Genomic DNA, 16,653 nt, shown 5'->3' with positions numbered 1-16,653 from the left:
ACTGTGTCAAATAGAGCAGAATGGTATGGAATTGAATGGAATCCAATTAAATTGAATAGATTAGAGTAGTGTAGGTTAGGCTGGGATTCGGTAGGTTAGGGCAGAGTATAATAGAATAGAGGGGAACACAAAGAGTAGAATGGAGTAGAGTTGAGCAGAGTAGAATAGTCAGAGTCGAGCAGTGCCGACTATAGATGAATAGATCCAATTCAAGCTGAATCGAGTCAAATGGAGAGGAAATGAGACAAATCGTAATGAATCAAATTGATTAAAATCGATAAGAGTAGGGTAGGGTAGAAGAGAATAGAATAGTGCAGAATGCAGTAGAATGGAGTCGAATCGTGTGGAACGGAGTCGAATGGAGCCAAATAGAGACGATTAAAGTAGAAAAGAGCTGAATAGAGCCAAAAAGGGCTGAATAAGGTTGAATCGAGCCTAACTATGCTGAATTGAGCCGAATCGACCCGATTCAAGTCCAATAGAGCTAAATGGAGCCGATTCAAGCCTAATCACATGGAATCGCGTCGAAATGCATTGAAGTGAATTGAATAGATTAGAGTAGAGGGGGGTAGGGTAGGAGAGGTTTAGAAGAGAAGAGAAGAGAACACAACAGAAAGAATAGAATAGAATTAAGTAGAGTAGAAGAGAGTGAAATAGAGTTGAATAGAGGTGAATAGAGCCGAAAAGAGCCGAACAGAGCTGAATACACCCGAATCGACCAAATTCGAGGGGAATCAAGATGAAACATGTCGAATCGCTTTGAAATGTGTTGAATCGAATCAAATAGATTAGTGTAGGGCAGGTAAGGTTAGGGTAGGGTAGACTACGACAGAACTGAAAGAAAACAGTAGAGTAGAGAAAAGTAGGGTAGAGTAGACTAGAGACAAATAGAGTCGAATACTGCTGAACAGAGCCAAATAGAGCGGAAAAGAGCCGAGTAGAACCGAATTGAATCTAATGGAGGAAAAGGAGCTGAATCGAACCGATACGACCTAAATCAGGTCGAATCTCTTTCAAGTGTGTCACATAGAATCGAACAGATTACAGTAGGGTAAGGTAGGGTAGGGTAGGGTAGAATAGAATGCAGTAGAAAAGAACAGAAGAGAACTGAAAGAATAGAATAGGGTCGAGTAGTGTAGAGTATAGAAGAGTAGAGTAGAATAGAGTTCCATATTAACGAATAGAGCCAGAAAGAGCCGAAACGATAGAAATCAAGACGAATCGTGACGAATCCCGCGGAATCGTGCCGTATCGCTTCGAATCCCGTCAGATTGCATTGAATCCCATCGATTGAAGTCAAATCCAATCCAATCGATTAGAATAGACTACTACTCTAAAAAACACATTTTTGTTTAGAGTCACATAAAGTACAAGACAATAGAATAGAGTATGATGGAGTAGAATGCTGTAGAATGGAGTCGAATGGAGTCGAAAAGAGATAATAGAGTTGAGTAGAGTCTAATAGAGGAGAATAGAGCTGAATAGAGCCTATTAGAGCCGAATAGAACTTACTAGAGCCAAATGGAGCCGATTAGAGCCGAATCGAACAGATTTGAACTGAATGGGGATGAGTGGAGTGGAATGGAGCCGATTTGAGCCGAATCGCATCGAAATGCGTGGAAACGACTCAAGTAGAACAGATTAGAGTAGGGTAGGATAGAATAGAGAAGAATAGAATTGAACACAGTAGAACAGAAGAGAAAGAATACAATAGAATGGGGTAGAAAAAAGTAGAGGAGAGTAGAGTAAACAGAGTCGAATAGAGTCAAATCGAGCCGAATGGAGACGAAACAAGACAAATCACGTCGAATCCCATCGAATCAATTACAGTAAATTAGAGTACAGTAGAGTAGAATAGTGTAGAATGGAGTAGAATGGGGTGCGATGAAATCGAATGGAGTCGAAGAGAGTAGAAAAGATCCAAATAGAGCTAAATAGTGCCGAAGAGGGCCGAATCGAGCGGAATTGAGCCAAATCAAGCCAAACTGAGCCGAATCCAGTGAATCGAGCCTAATGGAGCCGAATGAAGCTGAATCGACACTATTCGATCCAAATGGACACGAATCTAAACGATATGACCCGAATTGGGTCAAAATTCATCATATGGAATTGAATAGATTAGAGTAGGGGAGGTTCGGGTATGGTAGGGTTGGGTAGAATAGAGTAGAGTAGAATAGAATAAAACAGAATAGAACAGAACAGAACAATACAGAAAGAATACAGAAAAGAGTAGACTAGAGTACAGTAGAGGGGAATAGAGTGAGAATAGAGCCAAATCGAGCCGAATCGCGTCGAAATGGGTCGAATCGTATCCAATCAAACGGATGAGAATAGATTAGAGTTGGGTAGCATAAGGTACGGTAGAATAGAGTAGAATAGAACAGGATAGAAACCATACTACAGAATACATCAGCTAAGAGTAGACTAGAGTACAAACGAGTAGACTAGAGTACAATAGAGTCGAATAGAGTCGAATAGAACTGAATAGTGCCGAATGCAGACAAGAGGAGAGGAACCGCGTTGAATGGATTAGAGTTAGAGTAGGGTAGGTAGAGCAGAATAGAGTAGTGTAGAATGGTGTGGAATGAATAGAATGGAGTGAAATCGAGATGAATAGAGTAGAAAAGAGTCAAATAGAGCAGAATAGGGCCAATAAGGCCGATTCGAGCAGAATCGAAGCGATTCAATCCAAAACGAGCCAAATGGAGCCTAATTGAGCCGAAGAGAGCCAAATCGATCCGAATCACGTTAACTTCGTAAAATCGAATCAAAACGTATAGATTAGAGAAGGGGAGGGGAGGGTAGAATAGACTAGAGTAGAATAGAAGAGATTAGAGCAGAATATAAAGAATGGAATAGATTGGAAAAGAGTAGAGTCGAATAGACCGAATAGAGACGGATAGAGCTGAATGGAGGTGAATACAGCTGAAAAGAGTCGTATAGTGCCGAAAAGCACCTAATTGAGCTGAATCAAGCAGAATCACACCGACTGTAGCTGAATAGAGTCGTAGCCCATCGAATCCCATCGAATCACATCACTTTGGGTCAAATCGGGTCGAATCGCGTCAAATTACGCCGAATGTCATCGAATCACGCCGAATCGCTTCGTATCACATCGATTAACTTCGAATTACATCGAATCTCATAGAATCCTGCTGAATCACGTCGAGTCACATGGAATCTCTTCAAATGTCTTCGAATCCCATTGAATCCCTTCAGAGCTCGTCCAATTCCGTCGAATCCCATCAAATCACGTCGAACTGAATTGAATAGATTAAAGTAGGGTAGTTCTGGGTGGGGTGCAGTAGGGTAGGGTAGGGTAGAATAGAACAGAGTACAAGAGAATAGGAGAGAATGGTGTGGAATGGAATAGAATGGAGTTGAAAGGAGTCGAATAGAGACGGATAGAGATGAATAGAGTAGAAAACAGTGGAATAGAGCAGGATAGGGCCGAATAGGACCAAAGAAGGCCTAATCGAGCAGAATCGACACAATCTGAGCCAAATCGAGATGAATGGAGCGAAATCGAGCTGAATGGAGCCGATTCGAACCGAATTGAGCTGATTCAAGCCTAATCACTTCGAATCGCGTGGAAATGTGTCAAATAAAATCGAATCGAACAGATTAGAGAAGGGGAGGGGAGGGGAGCGGAGGGTAGAATAGAATAGAACAGTACTGAAGAGAAAGAATAGAATATAGTACAGTAGAGTAGAGCAAAGAAAAGTAGAGAAGAGTAGAGTAGAATTGAGTCGAATAGAGACAAATAGTGCAGCATATAGCTGAATAGAGCCAATTCGAGCCGAATCGAGCCAAATGGAAACAAAACAAGATGAATCGTGTCGAATTGCTTCGAACCGCGTCCAATCGAATCCGTTAGAATAGATTAGAGGAGGGTAGGGTAGGGTAGAAAAGAATAGAGTAGAATAGTGTAGAAAGGAGTAGAATGGAGCCAAATGGGGTTGACTAGAGACAGAGTAGAAAACAGTCGAATCGAGCTGAGTAGGGCCGAATAAGGCTGCACTGAGTTAAATCGAGTTGAAACGAGCAGAATGAAGCTGAATGGAGCTGATGGTGCCGAATGGAGCCGATTCAAGCACGATCGCGTCCAATTGCATCGAAATGCTTCGAATCGAATCAAATCGAATAGATTAGAAGAGAATAGGGTACGGTACGGTATTTTAGGATGGGGTAGATGAAGGTAGACTATGGTACAGTAGACAAGAAAAGGCTAGAGTAGTAGCTTAGACTAATAAGCTGGACTAGTGAGCTAGACTAGGGGCGTAGATCAGTAGCCTAGACAACTAGCCTTGGACAGTACCCTTGCCTTGACAAGTACCCTGAGTTTGTTCCCTAAACTAGTACCCTTGCCTTAACTAGTAGCCTTATCTAGTAGCCTTACCTTAACTAGTACCCTGGCCTTAACTAGTACCCCTAACTAGTAGCCTTGCCTTAAGTAGTGGTCTTAAATACGACCCTTGTCTCAAACAGTACCCTCAACAAGTACCAGTGCCTTAACAAGTACCCTTAACTATTACCCTGGCATTAACTAGTACCATTAACTAATAAACCTTAGCTTAACTAGTACCCTTAACGAGTACCCTGGCATGAACTAGTAGCCGGAAATAGTACCCTTGCCCTAACTAGTACCCTTAATTACTACCCTTATTGAGTACTCCTAAGTAGTAGGGTACGGTACGGTCGGGTACCGTAGGGTAGGGTAGCATACGGTGGAACAGAGAAAATAGAATAGAACAGCATAGGTCAGGGTAGGTTAGTTTAGTGTAGGGTATGGTAGAGTAGCATGGGATGGAATAGGGAAAATAGAAAAAGAGAATAGGATACAACAGAATAGAATAGATTAGGATAGGGTACAGTGGGGTAGGGTTCTGTAGAATAGGATGGTGTAGAATGGAATAGAATGGTGTGGAATGGAGTCGAATGGAGTCGAATAGAGATGAATAGAGCAGAAAAGAGTGGAATAGAGCTGAATAGCGCTGAACAGGGCCCCATACGGCCAAATCCAGCCGAATCGAGCCGAATCGAGTCGAATCAACCAGATTCGAGCTGTATGGAGCCGAATGGAGCTGAAACAAGCCCAATAGAGACAAAAAAATGAACCGGGCCAAACTGAGCCAAATCACAACTAATCTCATCCTATTGCATCCCATTTCATTGAGTCCCATGAAATCCAACCAAAACCCATCGAATCTCATGGAATCTCACCGAATAACATTGAACTGTGTCAAATAGAGCAGAATGGTATGGAATTGAATGGAATCCAATTAAATTGAATAGATTAGAGTAGTGTAGGTTAGGCTGGGATTCGGTAGGTTAGGGCAGAGTATAATAGAATAGAGGGGAACACAAAGAGTAGAATGGAGTAGAGTTGAGCAGAGTAGAATAGTCAGAGTCGAGCAGTGCCGACTATAGATGAATAGATCCAATTCAAGCTGAATCGAGTCAAATGGAGAGGAAATGAGACAAATCGTAATGAATCAAATTGATTAAAATCGATAAGAGTAGGGTAGGGTAGAAGAGAATAGAATAGTGCAGAATGCAGTAGAATGGAGTCGAATCGTGTGGAACGGAGTCGAATGGAGCCAAATAGAGACGATTAAAGTAGAAAAGAGCTGAATAGAGCCAAAAAGGGCTGAATAAGGTTGAATCGAGCCTAACTATGCTGAATTGAGCCGAATCGACCCGATTCAAGTCCAATAGAGCTAAATGGAGCCGATTCAAGCCTAATCACATGGAATCGCGTCGAAATGCATTGAAGTGAATTGAATAGATTAGAGTAGAGGGGGGTAGGGTAGGAGAGGTTTAGAAGAGAAGAGAAGAGAACACAACAGAAAGAATAGAATAGAATTAAGTAGAGTAGAAGAGAGTGAAATAGAGTTGAATAGAGGTGAATAGAGCCGAAAAGAGCCGAACAGAGCTGAATACACCCGAATCGACCAAATTCGAGGGGAATCAAGATGAAACATGTCGAATCGCTTTGAAATGTGTTGAATCGAATCAAATAGATTAGTGTAGGGCAGGTAAGGTTAGGGTAGGGTAGACTACGACAGAACTGAAAGAAAACAGTAGAGTAGAGAAAAGTAGGGTAGAGTAGACTAGAGACAAATAGAGTCGAATACTGCTGAACAGAGCCAAATAGAGCGGAAAAGAGCCGAGTAGAACCGAATTGAATCTAATGGAGGAAAAGGAGCTGAATCGAACCGATACGACCTAAATCAGGTCGAATCTCTTTCAAGTGTGTCACATAGAATCGAACAGATTACAGTAGGGTAAGGTAGGGTAGGGTAGGGTAGAATAGAATGCAGTAGAAAAGAACAGAAGAGAACTGAAAGAATAGAATAGGGTCGAGTAGTGTAGAGTATAGAAGAGTAGAGTAGAATAGAGTTCCATATTAACGAATAGAGCCAGAAAGAGCCGAAACGATAGAAATCAAGACGAATCGTGACGAATCCCGCGGAATCGTGCCGTATCGCTTCGAATCCCGTCAGATTGCATTGAATCCCATCGATTGAAGTCAAATCCAATCCAATCGATTAGAATAGACTACTACTCTAAAAAACACATTTTTGTTTAGAGTCACATAAAGTACAAGACAATAGAATAGAGTATGATGGAGTAGAATGCTGTAGAATGGAGTCGAATGGAGTCGAAAAGAGATAATAGAGTTGAGTAGAGTCTAATAGAGGAGAATAGAGCTGAATAGAGCCTATTAGAGCCGAATAGAACTTACTAGAGCCAAATGGAGCCGATTAGAGCCGAATCGAACAGATTTGAACTGAATGGGGATGAGTGGAGTGGAATGGAGCCGATTTGAGCCGAATCGCATCGAAATGCGTGGAAACGACTCAAGTAGAACAGATTAGAGTAGGGTAGGATAGAATAGAGAAGAATAGAATTGAACACAGTAGAACAGAAGAGAAAGAATACAATAGAATGGGGTAGAAAAAAGTAGAGGAGAGTAGAGTAAACAGAGTCGAATAGAGTCAAATCGAGCCGAATGGAGACGAAACAAGACAAATCACGTCGAATCCCATCGAATCAATTACAGTAAATTAGAGTACAGTAGAGTAGAATAGTGTAGAATGGAGTAGAATGGGGTGCGATGAAATCGAATGGAGTCGAAGAGAGTAGAAAAGATCCAAATAGAGCTAAATAGTGCCGAAGAGGGCCGAATCGAGCGGAATTGAGCCAAATCAAGCCAAACTGAGCCGAATCCAGTGAATCGAGCCTAATGGAGCCGAATGAAGCTGAATCGACACTATTCGATCCAAATGGACACGAATCTAAACGATATGACCCGAATTGGGTCAAAATTCATCATATGGAATTGAATAGATTAGAGTAGGGGAGGTTCGGGTATGGTAGGGTTGGGTAGAATAGAGTAGAGTAGAATAGAATAAAACAGAATAGAACAGAACAGAACAATACAGAAAGAATACAGAAAAGAGTAGACTAGAGTACAGTAGAGGGGAATAGAGTGAGAATAGAGCCAAATCGAGCCGAATCGCGTCGAAATGGGTCGAATCGTATCCAATCAAACGGATGAGAATAGATTAGAGTTGGGTAGCATAAGGTACGGTAGAATAGAGTAGAATAGAACAGGATAGAAACCATACTACAGAATACATCAGCTAAGAGTAGACTAGAGTACAAACGAGTAGACTAGAGTACAATAGAGTCGAATAGAGTCGAATAGAACTGAATAGTGCCGAATGCAGACAAGAGGAGAGGAACCGCGTTGAATGGATTAGAGTTAGAGTAGGGTAGGTAGAGCAGAATAGAGTAGTGTAGAATGGTGTGGAATGAATAGAATGGAGTGAAATCGAGATGAATAGAGTAGAAAAGAGTCAAATAGAGCAGAATAGGGCCAATAAGGCCGATTCGAGCAGAATCGAAGCGATTCAATCCAAAACGAGCCAAATGGAGCCTAATTGAGCCGAAGAGAGCCAAATCGATCCGAATCACGTTAACTTCGTAAAATCGAATCAAAACGTATAGATTAGAGAAGGGGAGGGGAGGGTAGAATAGACTAGAGTAGAATAGAAGAGATTAGAGCAGAATATAAAGAATGGAATAGATTGGAAAAGAGTAGAGTCGAATAGACCGAATAGAGATGGATAGAGCTGAATGGAGGTGAATACAGCTGAAAAGAGTCGTATAGTGCCGAAAAGCACCTAATTGAGCTGAATCAAGCAGAATCACACCGACTGTAGCTGAATAGAGTCGTAGCCCATCGAATCCCATCGAATCACATCACTTTGGGTCAAATCGGGTCGAATCGCGTCAAATTACGCCGAATGTCATCGAATCACGCCGAATCGCTTCGTATCACATCGATTAACTTCGAATTACATCGAATCTCATAGAATCCTGCTGAATCACGTCGAGTCACATGGAATCTCTTCAAATGTCTTCGAATCCCATTGAATCCCTTCAGAGCTCGTCCAATTCCGTCGAATCCCATCAAATCACGTCGAACTGAATTGAATAGATTAAAGTAGGGTAGTTCTGGGTGGGGTGCAGTAGGGTAGGGTAGGGTAGAATAGAACAGAGTACAAGAGAATAGGAGAGAATGGTGTGGAATGGAATAGAATGGAGTTGAAAGGAGTCGAATAGAGACGGATAGAGATGAATAGAGTAGAAAACAGTGGAATAGAGCAGGATAGGGCCGAATAGGACCAAAGAAGGCCTAATCGAGCAGAATCGACACAATCTGAGCCAAATCGAGATGAATGGAGCGAAATCGAGCTGAATGGAGCCGATTCGAACCGAATTGAGCTGATTCAAGCCTAATCACTTCGAATCGCGTGGAAATGTGTCAAATAAAATCGAATCGAACAGATTAGAGAAGGGGAGGGGAGGGGAGCGGAGGGTAGAATAGAATAGAACAGTACTGAAGAGAAAGAATAGAATATAGTACAGTAGAGTAGAGCAAAGAAAAGTAGAGAAGAGTAGAGTAGAATTGAGTCGAATAGAGACAAATAGTGCAGCATATAGCTGAATAGAGCCAATTCGAGCCGAATCGAGCCAAATGGAAACAAAACAAGATGAATCGTGTCGAATTGCTTCGAACCGCGTCCAATCGAATCCGTTAGAATAGATTAGAGGAGGGTAGGGTAGGGTAGAAAAGAATAGAGTAGAATAGTGTAGAAAGGAGTAGAATGGAGCCAAATGGGGTTGACTAGAGACAGAGTAGAAAACAGTCGAATCGAGCTGAGTAGGGCCGAATAAGGCTGCACTGAGTTAAATCGAGTTGAAACGAGCAGAATGAAGCTGAATGGAGCTGATGGTGCCGAATGGAGCCGATTCAAGCACGATCGCGTCCAATTGCATCGAAATGCTTCGAATCGAATCAAATCGAATAGATTAGAAGAGAATAGGGTACGGTACGGTATTTTAGGATGGGGTAGATGAAGGTAGACTATGGTACAGTAGACAAGAAAAGGCTAGAGTAGTAGCTTAGACTAATAAGCTGGACTAGTGAGCTAGACTAGGGGCGTAGATCAGTAGCCTAGACAACTAGCCTTGGACAGTACCCTTGCCTTGACAAGTACCCTGAGTTTGTTCCCTAAACTAGTACCCTTGCCTTAACTAGTAGCCTTATCTAGTAGCCTTACCTTAACTAGTACCCTGGCCTTAACTAGTACCCCTAACTAGTAGCCTTGCCTTAAGTAGTGGTCTTAAATACGACCCTTGTCTCAAACAGTACCCTGAACAAGTACCAGTGCCTTAACAAGTACCCTTAACTATTACCCTGGCATTAACTAGTACCATTAACTAATAAACCTTAGCTTAACTAGTACCCTTAACGAGTACCCTGGCATGAACTAGTAGCCGGAAATAGTACCCTTGCCCTAACTAGTACCCTTAATTACTACCCTTATTGAGTACTCCTAAGTAGTAGGGTACGGTACGGTCGGGTACCGTAGGGTAGGGTAGCATACGCTGGAACAGAGAAAATAGAATAGAACAGCATAGGTCAGGGTAGGTTAGTTTAGTGTAGGGTATGGTAGAGTAGCATGGGATGGAATAGGGAAAATAGAAAAAGAGAATAGGATACAACAGAATAGAATAGATTAGGATAGGGTACAGTGGGGTAGGGTTCTGTAGAATAGGATGGTGTAGAATGGAATAGAATGGTGTGGAATGGAGTCGAATGGAGTCGAATAGAGATGAATAGAGCAGAAAAGAGTGGAATAGAGCTGAATAGCGCTGAACAGGGCCCCATACGGCCAAATCCAGCCGAATCGAGCCGAATCGAGTCGAATCAACCAGATTCGAGCTGTATGGAGCCGAATGGAGCTGAAACAAGCCCAATAGAGACAAAAAAATGAACCGGGCCAAACTGAGCCAAATCACAACTAATCTCATCCTATTGCATCCCATTTCATTGAGTCCCATGAAATCCAACCAAAACCCATCGAATCTCATGGAATCTCACCGAATAACATTGAACTGTGTCAAATAGAGCAGAATGGTATGGAATTGAATGGAATCCAATTAAATTGAATAGATTAGAGTAGTGTAGGTTAGGCTGGGATTCGGTAGGTTAGGGCAGAGTATAATAGAATAGAGGGGAACACAAAGAGTAGAATGGAGTAGAGTTGAGCAGAGTAGAATAGTCAGAGTCGAGCAGTGCCGACTATAGATGAATAGATCCAATTCAAGCTGAATCGAGTCAAATGGAGAGGAAATGAGACAAATCGTAATGAATCAAATTGATTAAAATCGATAAGAGTAGGGTAGGGTAGAAGAGAATAGAATAGTGCAGAATGCAGTAGAATGGAGTCGAATCGTGTGGAACGGAGTCGAATGGAGCCAAATAGAGACGATTAAAGTAGAAAAGAGCTGAATAGAGCCAAAAAGGGCTGAATAAGGTTGAATCGAGCCTAACTATGCTGAATTGAGCCGAATCGACCCGATTCAAGTCCAATAGAGCTAAATGGAGCCGATTCAAGCCTAATCACATGGAATCGCGTCGAAATGCATTGAAGTGAATTGAATAGATTAGAGTAGAGGGGGGTAGGGTAGGAGAGGTTTAGAAGAGAAGAGAAGAGAACACAACAGAAAGAATAGAATAGAATTAAGTAGAGTAGAAGAGAGTGAAATAGAGTTGAATAGAGGTGAATAGAGCCGAAAAGAGCCGAACAGAGCTGAATACACCCGAATCGACCAAATTCGAGGGGAATCAAGATGAAACATGTCGAATCGCTTTGAAATGTGTTGAATCGAATCAAATAGATTAGTGTAGGGCAGGTAAGGTTAGGGTAGGGTAGACTACGACAGAACTGAAAGAAAACAGTAGAGTAGAGAAAAGTAGGGTAGAGTAGACTAGAGACAAATAGAGTCGAATACTGCTGAACAGAGCCAAATAGAGCGGAAAAGAGCCGAGTAGAACCGACTTGAATCTAATGGAGGAAAAGGAGCTGAATCGAACCGATACGACCTAAATCAGGTCGAATCTCTTTCAAGTGTGTCACATAGAATCGAACAGATTACAGTAGGGTAAGGTAGGGTAGGGTAGGGTAGAATAGAATGCAGTAGAAAAGAACAGAAGAGAACTGAAAGAATAGAATAGGGTCGAGTAGTGTAGAGTATAGAAGAGTAGAGTAGAATAGAGTTCCATATTAACGAATAGAGCCAGAAAGAGCCGAAACGATAGAAATCAAGACGAATCGTGACGAATCCCGCGGAATCGTGCCGTATCGCTTCGAATCCCGTCAGATTGCATTGAATCCCATCGATTGAAGTCAAATCCAATCCAATCGATTAGAATAGACTACTACTCTAAAAAACACATTTTTGTTTAGAGTCACATAAAGTACAAGACAATAGAATAGAGTATGATGGAGTAGAATGCTGTAGAATGGAGTCGAATGGAGTCGAAAAGAGATAATAGAGTTGAGTAGAGTCTAATAGAGGAGAATAGAGCTGAATAGAGCCTATTAGAGCCGAATAGAACTTACTAGAGCCAAATGGAGCCGATTAGAGCCGAATCGAACAGATTTGAACTGAATGGGGATGAGTGGAGTGGAATGGAGCCGATTTGAGCCGAATCGCATCGAAATGCGTGGAAACGACTCAAGTAGAACAGATTAGAGTAGGGTAGGATAGAATAGAGAAGAATAGAATTGAACACAGTAGAACAGAAGAGAAAGAATACAATAGAATGGGGTAGAAAAAAGTAGAGGAGAGTAGAGTAAACAGAGTCGAATAGAGTCAAATCGAGCCGAATGGAGACGAAACAAGACAAATCACGTCGAATCCCATCGAATCAATTACAGTAAATTAGAGTACAGTAGAGTAGAATAGTGTAGAATGGAGTAGAATGGGGTGCGATGAAATCGAATGGAGTCGAAGAGAGTAGAAAAGATCCAAATAGAGCTAAATAGTGCCGAAGAGGGCCGAATCGAGCGGAATTGAGCCAAATCAAGCCAAACTGAGCCGAATCCAGTGAATCGAGCCTAATGGAGCCGAATGAAGCTGAATCGACACTATTCGATCCAAATGGACACGAATCTAAACGATATGACCCGAATTGGGTCAAAATTCATCATATGGAATTGAATAGATTAGAGTAGGGGAGGTTCGGGTATGGTAGGGTTGGGTAGAATAGAGTAGAGTAGAATAGAATAAAACAGAATAGAACAGAACAGAACAATACAGAAAGAATACAGAAAAGAGTAGACTAGAGTACAGTAGAGGGGAATAGAGTGAGAATAGAGCCAAATCGAGCCGAATCGCGTCGAAATGGGTCGAATCGTATCCAATCAAACGGATGAGAATAGATTAGAGTTGGGTAGCATAAGGTACGGTAGAATAGAGTAGAATAGAACAGGATAGAAACCATACTACAGAATACATCAGCTAAGAGTAGACTAGAGTACAAACGAGTAGACTAGAGTACAATAGAGTCGAATAGAGTCGAATAGAACTGAATAGTGCCGAATGCAGACAAGAGGAGAGGAACCGCGTTGAATGGATTAGAGTTAGAGTAGGGTAGGTAGAGCAGAATAGAGTAGTGTAGAATGGTGTGGAATGAATAGAATGGAGTGAAATCGAGATGAATAGAGTAGAAAAGAGTCAAATAGAGCAGAATAGGGCCAATAAGGCCGATTCGAGCAGAATCGAAGCGATTCAATCCAAAACGAGCCAAATGGAGCCTAATTGAGCCGAAGAGAGCCAAATCGATCCGAATCACGTTAACTTCGTAAAATCGAATCAAAACGTATAGATTAGAGAAGGGGAGGGGAGGGTAGAATAGACTAGAGTAGAATAGAAGAGATTAGAGCAGAATATAAAGAATGGAATAGATTGGAAAAGAGTAGAGTCGAATAGACCGAATAGAGACGGATAGAGCTGAATGGAGGTGAATACAGCTGAAAAGAGTCGTATAGTGCCGAAAAGCACCTAATTGAGCCGAATCAAGCAATCACACCGACTGTAGCTGAATAGAGTCGTAGCCCCATCGAATCCCATCGAATCACATCACTTTGGGTCAAATCGGGTCGAATCGCGTCAAATTACGTCGAATGTCATCGAATCACGCCGAATCGCTTCGTATCACATCGATTAACTTCGAATTACATCGAATCTCATAGAATCCTGCTGAATCACGTCGAGTCACATGGAATCTCTTCAAATGTCTTCGAATCCCATTGAATCCCTTCAGAGCTCGTCCAATTCCGTCGAATCCCATCAAATCACGTCGAACTGAATTGAATAGATTAAAGTAGGGTAGTTCTGGGTGGGGTGCAGTAGGGTAGGGTAGGGTAGAATAGAACAGAGTACAAGAGAATAGGAGAGAATGGTGTGGAATGGAATAGAATGGAGTTGAAAGGAGTCGAATAGAGACGGGATAGAGATGAATAGAGTAGAAAACAGTGGAATAGAGCAGGATAGGGCCGAATAGGACCAAAGAAGGCCTAATCGAGCAGAATCGACACAATCTGAGCCAAATCGAGATGAATGGAGCGAAATCGAGCTGAATGGAGCCGATTCGAACCGAATTGAGCTGATTCAAGCCTAATCACTTCGAATCGCGTGGAAATGTGTCAAATAAAATCGAATCGAACAGATTAGAGAAGGGGAGGGGAGGGGAGCGGAGGGTAGAATAGAATAGAACAGTACTGAAGAGAAAGAATAGAATATAGTACAGTAGAGTAGAGCAAAGAAAAGTAGAGAAGAGTAGAGTAGAATTGAGTCGAATAGAGACAAATAGTGCAGCATATAGCTGAATAGAGCCAATTCGAGCCGAATCGAGCCAAATGGAAACAAAACAAGATGAATCGTGTCGAATTGCTTCGAACCGCGTCCAATCGAATCCGTTAGAATAGATTAGAGGAGGGTAGGGTAGGGTAGAAAAGAATAGAGTAGAATAGTGTAGAAAGGAGTAGAATGGAGCCAAATGGGGTTGACTAGAGACAGAGTAGAAAACAGTCGAATCGAGCTGAGTAGGGCCGAATAAGGCTGCACTGAGTTAAATCGAGTTGAAACGAGCAGAATCAAGCTGAATGGAGCTGATGGTGCCGAATGGAGCCGATTCAAGCACGATCGCGTCCAATTGCATCGAAATGCTTCGAATCGAATCAAATCGAATAGATTAGAAGAGAATAGGGTACGGTACGGTGTTTTAGGATGGGGTAGATGAAGGTAGACTATGGTACAGTAGACAAGAAAAGGCTAGAGTAGTAGCTTAGACTAATAAGCTGGACTAGTGAGCTAGACTAGGGGCGTAGATCAGTAGCCTAGACAACTAGCCTTGGACAGTACCCTTGCCTTGACAAGTACCCTGAGTTTGTTCCCTAAACTAGTACCCTTGCCTTAACTAGTAGCCTTATCTAGTAGCCTTACCTTAACTAGTACCCTGGCCTTAACTAGTACCCCTAACTAGTAGCCTTGCCTTAAGTAGTGGTCTTAAATACGACCCTTGTCTCAAACAGTACCCTCAACAAGTACCAGTGCCTTAACAAGTACCCTTAACTATTACCCTGGCATTAACTAGTACCATTAACTAATAAACCTTAGCTTAACTAGTACCCTTAACGAGTACCCTGGCATGAACTAGTAGCCTGAAATAGTACCCTTGCCCTAACTAGTACCCTTAATTACTACCCTTATTGAGTACTCCTAAGTAGTAGGGTACGGTACGGTCGGGTACCGTAGGGTAGGGTAGCATACGGTGGAACAGAGAAAATAGAATAGAACAGCATAGGTCAGGGTAGGTTAGTTTAGTGTAGGGTATGGTAGAGTAGCATGGGATGGAATAGGGAAAATAGAAAAAGAGAATAGGATACAACAGAATAGAATAGATTAGGATAGGGTACAGTGGGGTAGGGTTCTGTAGAATAGGATGGTGTAGAATGGAATAGAATGGTGTGGAATGGAGTCGAATGGAGTCGAATAGAGATGAATAGAGCAGAAAAGAGTGGAATAGAGCTGAATAGCGCTGAACAGGGCCCCATACGGCCAAATCCAGCCGAATCGAGCCGAATCGAGTCGAATCAACCAGATTCGAGCTGTATGGAGCCGAATGGAGCTGAAACAAGCCCAATAGAGACAAAAAAATGAACCGGGCCAAACTGAGCCAAATCACAACTAATCTCATCCTATTGCATCCCATTTCATTGAGTCCCATGAAATCCAACCAAAACCCATCGAATCTCATGGAATCTCACCGAATAACATTGAACTGTGTCAAATAGAGCAGAATGGTATGGAATTGAATGGAATCCAATTAAATTGAATAGATTAGAGTAGTGTAGGTTAGGCTGGGATTCGGTAGGTTAGGGCAGAGTATAATAGAATAGAGGGGAACACAAAGAGTAGAATGGAGTAGAGTTGAGCAGAGTAGAATAGTCAGAGTCGAGCAGTGCCGACTATAGATGAATAGATCCAATTCAAGCTGAATCGAGTCAAATGGAGAGGAAATGAGACAAATCGTAATGAATCAAATTGATTAAAATCGATAAGAGTAGGGTAGGGTAGAAGAGAATAGAATAGTGCAGAATGCAGTAGAATGGAGTCGAATCGTGTGGAACGGAGTCGAATGGAGCCAAATAGAGACGATTAAAGTAGAAAAGAGCTGAATAGAGCCAAAAAGGGCTGAATAAGGTTGAATCGAGCCTAACTATGCTGAATTGAGCCGAATCGACCCGATTCAAGTCCAATAGAGCTAAATGGAGCCGATTCAAGCCTAATCACATGGAATCGCGTCGAAATGCATTGAAGTGAATTGAATAGATTAGAGTAGAGGGGGGTAGGGTAGGAGAGGTTTAGAAGAGAAGAGAAGAGAACACAACAGAAAGAATAGAATAGAATTAAGTAGAGTAGAAGAGAGTGAAATAGAGTTGAATAGAGGTGAATAGAGCCGAAAAGAGCCGAACAGAGCTGAATACACCCGAATCGACCAAATTCGAGGGGAATCAAGATGAAACATGTCGAATCGCTTTGAAATGTGTTGAATCGAATCAAATAGATTAGTGTAGGGCAGGTAAGGTTAGGGTAGGGTAGACTACGACAGAACTGAAAGAAAACAGTAGAGTAGAGAAAAGTAGGGTAGAGTAGACTAGAGACAAATAGAGTCGAATACTGCTGAACAGAGCCAAATAGAGCGGAAAAGAGCCGAGTAGAACC

This window comes from Elephas maximus, chromosome 25 (genome assembly GCF_024166365.1).
Source record: "Elephas maximus indicus isolate mEleMax1 chromosome 25, mEleMax1 primary haplotype, whole genome shotgun sequence".
NCBI lineage: Eukaryota > Metazoa > Chordata > Mammalia > Proboscidea > Elephantidae > Elephas > Elephas maximus.
This window is presented reverse-complemented; position numbering follows the sequence as displayed.